A 9,148-nucleotide genomic window follows, 5' to 3' on the forward strand; every position below is an offset into this window, starting at 1 on the left:
TATCATGGTATACATCAAATTGGCCATTGCATATGCATATGGGATCTTGGCCATCTTGACTCTCTCATCATCTGAACGGGGACAATCTACCTAACTAGCCTTCACATGGGATGGTAAAGGGGTGACAATGGGCTTACCACCCTTCATATGGATTTGCTAAAGTACCTTGTGGATGTACTCCTTTTGTCATAGGTGGAGGAGTCCTGTAGAGTGGTTGTGCATAATGCGCATGCTAAGTATATGAGAAGCATGCCCCATATCCTTCATCTCAAAGCTCCTTTTGAGCTAAGTCTTTAAGGCATCCAACTCATCATGAGCACTCCTAGCAATCAACATATCATCAACATATAATACCAAAATAATAAGATTACCATCATGGGACTTCCTCCTGTAAAGACATGGATCCATAGTATTGCACATATGGGACTGTGAATATATGAAAGCATTAAACTTATGATACCATTCCCTAAGTGCATGCTTAAGTCCATAAAGACCTTTTCTCAACTTGCACACTAGGAGTTCTCTATACTTTTCCACAAAGCCCTTAGGCTACTACATATAGATGTCCTCATGTAGGTCTCCATTCATAAAAGCCATCTTAACATCCATTTAGATCTTAGTCCATGCGATCTAAACTTAGACCTATTCTATTATGGGTCTCTACAATGATGTTCATAATTGCCTCTAGTATCATTTCTACCTCTAATTGTAAGAGCACAAGAAGCATAGGTAGTATCAATATTCTTCTTGTTTACTTCCTCAATGAGTAAAGCTCCCTCTACATCTAAACATTTTAAACCATCATCAGGAGGTTTACTGCTAACTATAGTATGAAATGCATCCCAAGACTCAGGAAGAGTGACAAGCAAAAATTGGTGCGCAGATCGGACACAGGTAGCTCACGTAGTGAATTCCCAAAGGTCCCCAAGAACAAAGTACTCTACTTTTTAGCACAAAAACCAATGTAAAAACAAGCACGACATGAGACAAGAGACAAATTGGGTTCAATCTCCCCCATGCCTTGTGTGAGCGCTTCACAAAGCATGTATTTAATGTATATTTCCAATCTTTATGCTCAAAAATAGCCCAATTACAAAAATATGACAAGCTTTTAGCTTTTGAGTTTGCTTTCTACCAAAAATAAGAAAATAAAGCTAATGGACGGTGCCCATAGTGTCTGGCACGCCCGATCTCAATGTCCAAATAAAAATAACATATCCAGGCGCATAAGCGCATACAAAATAATAATAAATAATCGATGTCTCTATAGACATAACAAAATATAGGCGTGGCGCCTATCAAAATATAGTCCAAAGGTCGAAAACTCGCTAGACTCCAATGCTTTCCTCCGCCACTGCTGCTATCTCTACACATCAACTGAAGCATTCACAATCGTTAGTAAAATAACACAATTAAACCGACAAAAGTGAATACCTAGCAGTCTTCAGCTACGTAAATAAATCAACTGGTTAGAAATAAATCCTAACCTTAATTTATTACGAGTGCGCACTCTAAACTCATAAACGTTTATTAATTTAATATGCATTTTGCGGAATCACCCACTATGGAATCACCCATGTACACACTAAATTAATGAAACGCCCGAAAAGGACAGGCGTCCCCATCAACTTCTCGCACAAAGAATCCTCTTTGCGTATGAGCCCCGGTCATCTAAGTTTACGGAATCCACCGTAAAACCTCACGGAATCCACCGTGGAATATGCCTCCTAGCATCATACCCCCGGGGTGGGATAGCAATTGACCTCAATTGCTATTAGCTCAATGTGGAGCTAACAGAGTGGGGAAAGCATTTAGGTCTCTAGCGTGCATCCATTGTGCTTCTTCTACAGGATGGTTCTTAAATTTCACGAGATATCTAGAGTACCTTCGGCCAGTTCTAGTGGTCATGTAATCAGTGTCTATGATGGCTTCTGGTTCAAGGATTTCAGTCTCTTCTTCTAGTAAAGGTGGGTTTTCATAGACAGGGTGGATAGGTAATTGTCCTCTAAATGGTCTCAATAAACTAATATGAAATGTATTATGAATTTTCCAATGAGATGGCAATTCTAACTTGAATGCATTGTCATTAATCTTATGAATGATTCTAAATGGTCCGTAGAATCTAGGGGCTAATTTGACAACTGGATGTCTATCTACACTTTGCAGTCTACGCTTTTCTATTCTAAGCCAAACATAATCATCAACTTTGAAATTCATGGCTTGTCTTTTCTTGTTGGCTTGTTTGGTATATGATTGTTGGGCTTTAGCAATCATATCATTGACCTCATCAAAAATAGTGTTATGCATAACAGCAATATCATCGGCACTTTGTATTCTATTAGACAAAGAGGCAACAGGTGTAGATAATCTATATCCATAAATAACTTCAAAAGGTGCTTTCTTTGTAGATGTGTGCGGTGTATTATTGTAAGCAAACTGTAATAAATGCAAATGAGTATCCCATGTCTGAGGTTTAGAGATAGTGTATGCACGTAAAAGATCTAAAATAGTGCTATTTGTGGCTTCTGTTTGTCCATTTGTTTCTGGATGAAATGCAGATGAAAAATCAATCTTTGTGCCTAGATTTGCAAACAGTGTAATCCATAAATTATTACAAAATCTAGAATCTCTATCTGAAATAATCACTTTCGGCAATCCATGGTTAGTAAAAACAGTTTTCAAAAATAACTGTGCTGCTTGTGATGCTGTTAAAGTTTTCTTACATGCAATGAAATATGCTTGCTTACTAAATCTATCTACAATTGTCCAAATCATGTCATGGTTAGATTTAGTATTTGGTAAGCCAGTAATGAAATCCATAGATATATGTTCCCAAGGTTTAGATGGAATAGATAAAGGCATTAATAGTCCATACTGTTTACCATGATGTCTTTTTATTCTTTGACAAATCAGACATTCAGAAACAAAATTAGACACATCTGCATCCATATGCGGCCAATAAAAATCTTCAGTTAACATGCGTAATGTAGAAATGATACCTCTATGACCTTGATATGGGGGACAATGAATTTCATTCAAAACAAAAGATCGGAATGGAATAGTAACACACAGTCTCTTTTCAAAGAACATGAATCCATCATTATATGACAATGAATCAACAGGAATGAAATTATTTTGAATTAATTTTTGCCAATCAGAATAAAAAGTAATATCCTGGTGATATGTGTCTTTCATAGCAATCAAAGAATCAAAAGATATGATAGAAATGTTATGAATTGCAGGTCTTCTACTTAATGCATCGGCAACTACATTTTCTTTTCCAGGTTGGTATTGAATAATAGGATGGAAACTTTGAATGAATGAAGCCCATTTGATATGACGGTCAGAAATTTGGGGTTGGCTAAGTAGATGTCTAATGCTTTGCTGGCGGTCTTTATCATGAATTCTGAACCCATTAAATAATGCTTCCATTGTTTTAATGCTTGTACAACTACTAAGAGTTCCTTGTCATAAGTGGAATATTTGAGCTCAGAGGGTTTCAGCTTAGAACTAGAATATGCTATTGGATGATTGTCTTGCATTAGCACGGCTCCTATTCCTGATCCGCTAGCATCAGTCACAACTAAAAAGAATGGTCTATTAAAGTCAGGCAATTGTAGGACAGGGGCATTGGTCAATGCACGTTTAAGTAAATCAAAGGATTTCTGCTGGTTTTCAGTCCATTGGTAAACAATACCTTTCTTAAGAAGTTTGGTCAGTGGTAAAGCAAGTAATGAGAAATTACGTACAAACTTCCTATAGAAACTAGCAAGACCAAGAAATGAGCGTAATTCATGTACATTTTTAGGAATAGGCCAATGCAATATTGCGTCAATTTTCTTAGGATCAACTTTTATTCCTTCTTCTGATACAATATGACCTAGATATTCTATTTCTATCTTAAAGAATTCACTCTTGTCAGGATTTGCAAACAATTGATTTTCTTTCAGTAATTGAAAAACTAATGATAAATGCTCATAATGCTCTTTTTCACTTTGACTGAACACTAAAATATCATCAAAGAAAACAATCACACAATATTGATATTTTAGAAAAATACGGTTCATCATTCTACTGAAAGTGGCAGGTGCATTAGTTAATCCGAATGGCATAACTAAGAATTCGTAATGGCCAAACTGTGTCCTGAATGCAGTCTTAAATATGTCGGATCTATCAAGCCTCACCTGATGATATCCAGATTTAAGGTCAATTTTACTAAATATAGAAGATCCTTGCAGTTTGTCCATAAGGTCGTCAACTCTAGGTATAGGATACCTATTCTTTACAGTGATCTTGTTTAATGCTCGGTAGTCAATACACATCCGATAAGTATTATTCTTTTTCTTGACTAAGAGCACAGGTGCACCGAATGGAGAACTGCTAGGTCGAATTAAACCTCTATTTAGTAATTCTTCTACTTGAGTCTGGATTTCTTTTTGCTCTATTTGATTGTGCCTATATGGGGCTTTGCAAGGTGGTTGTGTGCCAGGTATTAGGTCAATCTTATGGTCTTCTGGACGCGATGGAGGTAAACCTGGTGGTAGGTCTTCTGCAAAACAATCCTTAAAATATGCAAGAAATTCCTTATGTCTAGGGTGCATATGAGTTTCTTTTGCGTGTATTTCATTCACCCAAATGAGATATGATTTAGTATTCTTGCGTAGTGCACGTTTTGCTTGAGTATGCGAAAGCAGTGGAAACATATGAGATGCATGCATACCAAGTAAAGTAATAGATTTTCCTTGAAAATTAATATTCATTGTGTGTGTGGAATAATCTATATTGGGATTATGTTGGTGTCTCCATGGCATTCCTAGAATAATGTCGCTAGACTGTAATGGGACAACTAAGAAATTTCTTCTTTCAATATATGGACCAATTTGAATTTCTAAATCTTGAACTTCTTGTGTGCCATTGTACCTAGTGCCTAAAAATGCAGCTTTTATGCGATAGTGCGTAGGTACTGTATGCAATTTCAATTCCTTTACCAATTTTGCTGAAATAAAGTCATGGGTACTACCGTCATCATGCAATATAATTCTTTCTTTTCCATGTACCATACATTTCATAGTCAATAATGAATGTAAAGTAGGCATACTTGGTAAAGTGTCGGAAGTAGTAGTAGGATCATCTTCTTCTTCAGTGAAATCCGGCATATCCTCATGCTCGTCTTCGTCCATAGCTCCAAGGTAGTTGATATGTGCTGATGGCTTCTTTGAATGACAATTTGCTGCGAGATGGCCTGGCTGGTGACACTTGTAGCATACGATGGGCTTGGCTTTGGTCACATTATTTGCAATGGCTGGGAGTCTGGGTATATTTGAATTTGCTTGTTGGATAGGCTTAGGATTTGGATTGACAGTAGATGGTAATGCGGGTGGTTTAGGCCAATTCTTGCGGAAAGATGGTGATGAAAAACGACCTGGATTAAACCTTCTGAAATTTGAATTGAATTGTTTAGATCCATAATTACCGTTTGCTTGGAATGGCTGTGGTCGTCGATCTCTTTCACGTAACTTATCTTCAGTGTCGTGAGCTAAGGAGATAGCATCTTCAAGGGTAGCAGGCTTGAACATATTCACCTCAGCGTAGTAATGTCCAAGAAGTCCAGACATGTACTTCCGCTTATGTGTCGTCTCTGGTACGTCTTCAAGCATGCGTAGCTGTAGGAGTGCATTCCAAAAACGCTCTGTATACTGTGGAATAGGCTCACGGTCGCGCTGTTGGAGTAAATCCCATTGCTTGATTGCCTTCTCATGAAATTGCGGTGGAAGGAAATTTTGCATGAACTTCTTCTTAAAATCTTCCCATGTAGCAGGACATTCTATACTCTTGCGGACTACAGTCCACCAAAGTGATGCTCTATCTATCAGATGATTAGTAACACACTTGATTTTATCTTTCTCAGGATAAGTTTCCTCATGGAAATAGTCATCAAACTGGCTAATGAATGATAAAACAGTCTTTCCTTCTCTTATGCCATTGAAAGTGCGAAACTTGAAACTTCGTTTACTTATCTTGGATTCCTTGCGAATGGTTTGTGCTTCAAGAGTGGCGTCGATGGTACGGCGAATCAGATCTTCAGCTTGGGGTTCTTCTTTATCAGTGGACGCTCCTTGTAGCTTTGTCAATTGCGCTTGCAAGGCTTGCCTAGCGCGCTCTTCGCTCTTCGTCCAATTGTAACATGATAAGATCCAGCTTTTGTTCCATGGTAGGCTCGGGTAGGTCGTCTTCAGCCATAGGATCATCCATATGTGGGGTAGTCATCCTGTAAAACTCAACAAACCTTTCTCACTCAAAATCAGTTAGCGGGATGAGCGTAGCTCAAATTTGGGGTTACAAGGCTATGTATTTTTGGGTATTTTCTTCTTCAATTTTCAGAAATTCTGAAATATTTCTGTCTCCGTTTGCTAAAAGTACTTCAACGAACTTGTAGATAGGTAAAACAGCTTGCTGCGAACAACTTTCCAGTTCTGAGTTTTTGCAAACGAACAAGTCTTCTAGGAGTTTCGAGCGTTAGTCAGTTCTGATTTAGTCTGACTTGCAGAGTTGCAGACTTAACAGACTTGCAGGGTTGTTGACTTGCTGAACTTAGCTGATTTGCAGAACTTGCAGGACTTGTTTACAAGTGACTTGCTGAACTTGTCTTCTGGAGTGCGTGACTCGGAGTTTGCAGACTTATTTGCCTTCACTGACTTGCAGAGTATGGAGGGACTTAAGCTTAATTAGTTAAGCTTAAGCTTAATAAGCTTAAGAAGGAGGAAATAGGCCGTCGTTTCTGATCGTGGGGGGGGGGGGGGGTCCGTTTTTTTTTCCGCCGAAAATTTCGGGGCCCTCCTCTTGCCAAACGATTTGACGTTTTGATGATTGGAAGCTTAATAAGCTTCTTAAGCTTTATGATTAGGCTTTTGATTAATAGGATTAAGAGTTTTTCTCACAGTTTCTTCACGACTTCATGAAGGAGGTGTTTGAGTGGTCCTCCGCCGACAGAGAGTGGTCCTTCGCGATCTGACAGTGGAAATAGGGGTTCTTGATCGCCAGAAGTCTGCCTGTATCGACGGTTCGCGACGAGATTGACTGTAGAGGCCGTTTGTTCCTGGAGCTCCGCCTTCACCCGAGATTGGTAGCGATTGGAAGCCCTTGATCTCTGCTCCGCTCTGATACCACTGGTGCGCAGATCGGACGCAGGTAGCTCACGTAGTGAATTCCCAAAGGTCCCCAAGAACAAAGTACTCTACTTTTTAGCACAAAAACCAATGTAAAAACAAGCACGACATGAGACAAGAGACAAATTGGGTTCAATCTCCCCCATGCCTTGTGTGAGCGCTTCACAAAGCATGTATTTAATGTATATTTCCAATCTTTATGCTCAAAAATAGCCCAATTACAAAAATATGACAAGCTTTTAGCTTTTGAGTTTGCTTTCTACCAAAAATAAGAAAATAAAGCTAATGGACGGTGCCCATAGTGTCTAGCACGCCCGATCTCAATGTCCAAATAAAAATAACATATCCAGGCGCATAAGCGCATACAAAATAATAATAAATAATCGATGTCTCTATAGACATAACAAAATATAGGCGTGGCGCCTATCAAAATATAGTCCAAAGGTCGAAAACTCGCTAGACTCCAATGCTTTCCTCCGCCACTGCTGCTATCTCTACACATCAACTGAAGCATTCACAATCGTTAGTAAAATAACACAATTAAACCGACAAAAGTGAATACCTAGCAGTCTGCAGCTACATAAATAAATCAACTGGTTAAAAATAAATCCTAACCTTAATTTATTACGAGTGCGCACTCTAAACTCATAAACGTTTATTAATTTAATATGCATTTTGCGGAATCACCCACTATGGAATCACCCATGTACACACTAAATTAATGAAACGCCCGAAAAGGACAGGCGTCCCCATCAACTTCTCGCACAAAGAATCCTCTTTGCGTATGAGCCCCGGTCATCTAAGTTTACAGAATCCACCGTAAAACCTCACGGAATCCACCGTGGAATATGCCTCCTGGCATCAAAAATATAAAACGTATGTCCACAACTATGAATCAATGGCTAATCATCTTTGCCCCAAATAGTGCTTAAGATAGAGTCCAAGTTGCTAAAAACAATGCCCAATAGTTGAGCAAGCAGCAAGAGGAGTGCCGAAAATAGGAGATTGATGCAATAGATGTAGAGACAATCCCTAAAATTGCACCACAAATTTCAAGTTATTGTCCTAGGGGTTGCCCTGCTATGTCTAACCTCTCAAGGTCACTTGCTAATGGCTAAATGCCTCCCTAGAGCTATGGAAGAAGTTGGAGAAGATGGAAAGCTAATGTGTACATCACAAGATAAAGAAATGCCTGTCATGGAAACTCAATTGAAGCTCTCTTTTCTAGGTTGAAGTAGAATGGCTAAAGCTCCTCAAATATCTAATACTAGTTGAAAGGGTGACCAAGAGTGAGAGTGAGAGAAGAACACAAGCAAAAGCAAGAGAGCAATGGCTATGGAGATTTGAACTCAAGAGAGCAAGATCGGTATGTGAGAACACCAATATGTGTGACCTACGTTCCCTTTATTATTCCATAATAAATAATAAATAATAAAGATAATAGTGATGAGAGGCTGCCACCTACAGTGTACAAGTGTGTAGACATTGGCTACAAGGTAAATGTAGGTAGCTAGACACAAGTGGCCTTTAACTCCCAACACATACATAGAAACACAACAGTGCATATGATCAAGTAATTGTAGAAAATACTCTAACTTACCAAACCTACATTATATGTTTGGAAAATGATATAACTAGCATATGCTAGTGCCTAAAAAAGAATCATATATCGCCATGCGACATTAACATACAAAAAAATTCACAACATGTGATATAGATTTTCAATCTTAAAAAGAAAGAAATAAATAAATGTTAACCTTAGTTGAGACTAAAATAGCCTAGGAGACAAAACTATGTACAAAGGTAATAGTTATTGGATATCAAAATGTGATGTGCTAAATGATAATTGATGATGCAAAGTAGTGTAAAATGATGTATACTACAATGCCCATATATGTGATGTACAACTTTTTGAAGGCATACAATAGTAGGTGACAACCCTAGAAGGGCCAAAACAGGCAAGCAACAAAGAAGTTGCAGAC

Source organism: Lygodium microphyllum, chromosome 4, assembly GCF_053477565.2.
Source record: "Lygodium microphyllum isolate KBCC chromosome 4, Lygodium_microphyllum_v1.1.10, whole genome shotgun sequence".
Classification (NCBI taxonomy): Eukaryota; Viridiplantae; Streptophyta; class Polypodiopsida; order Schizaeales; family Lygodiaceae; genus Lygodium; species Lygodium microphyllum.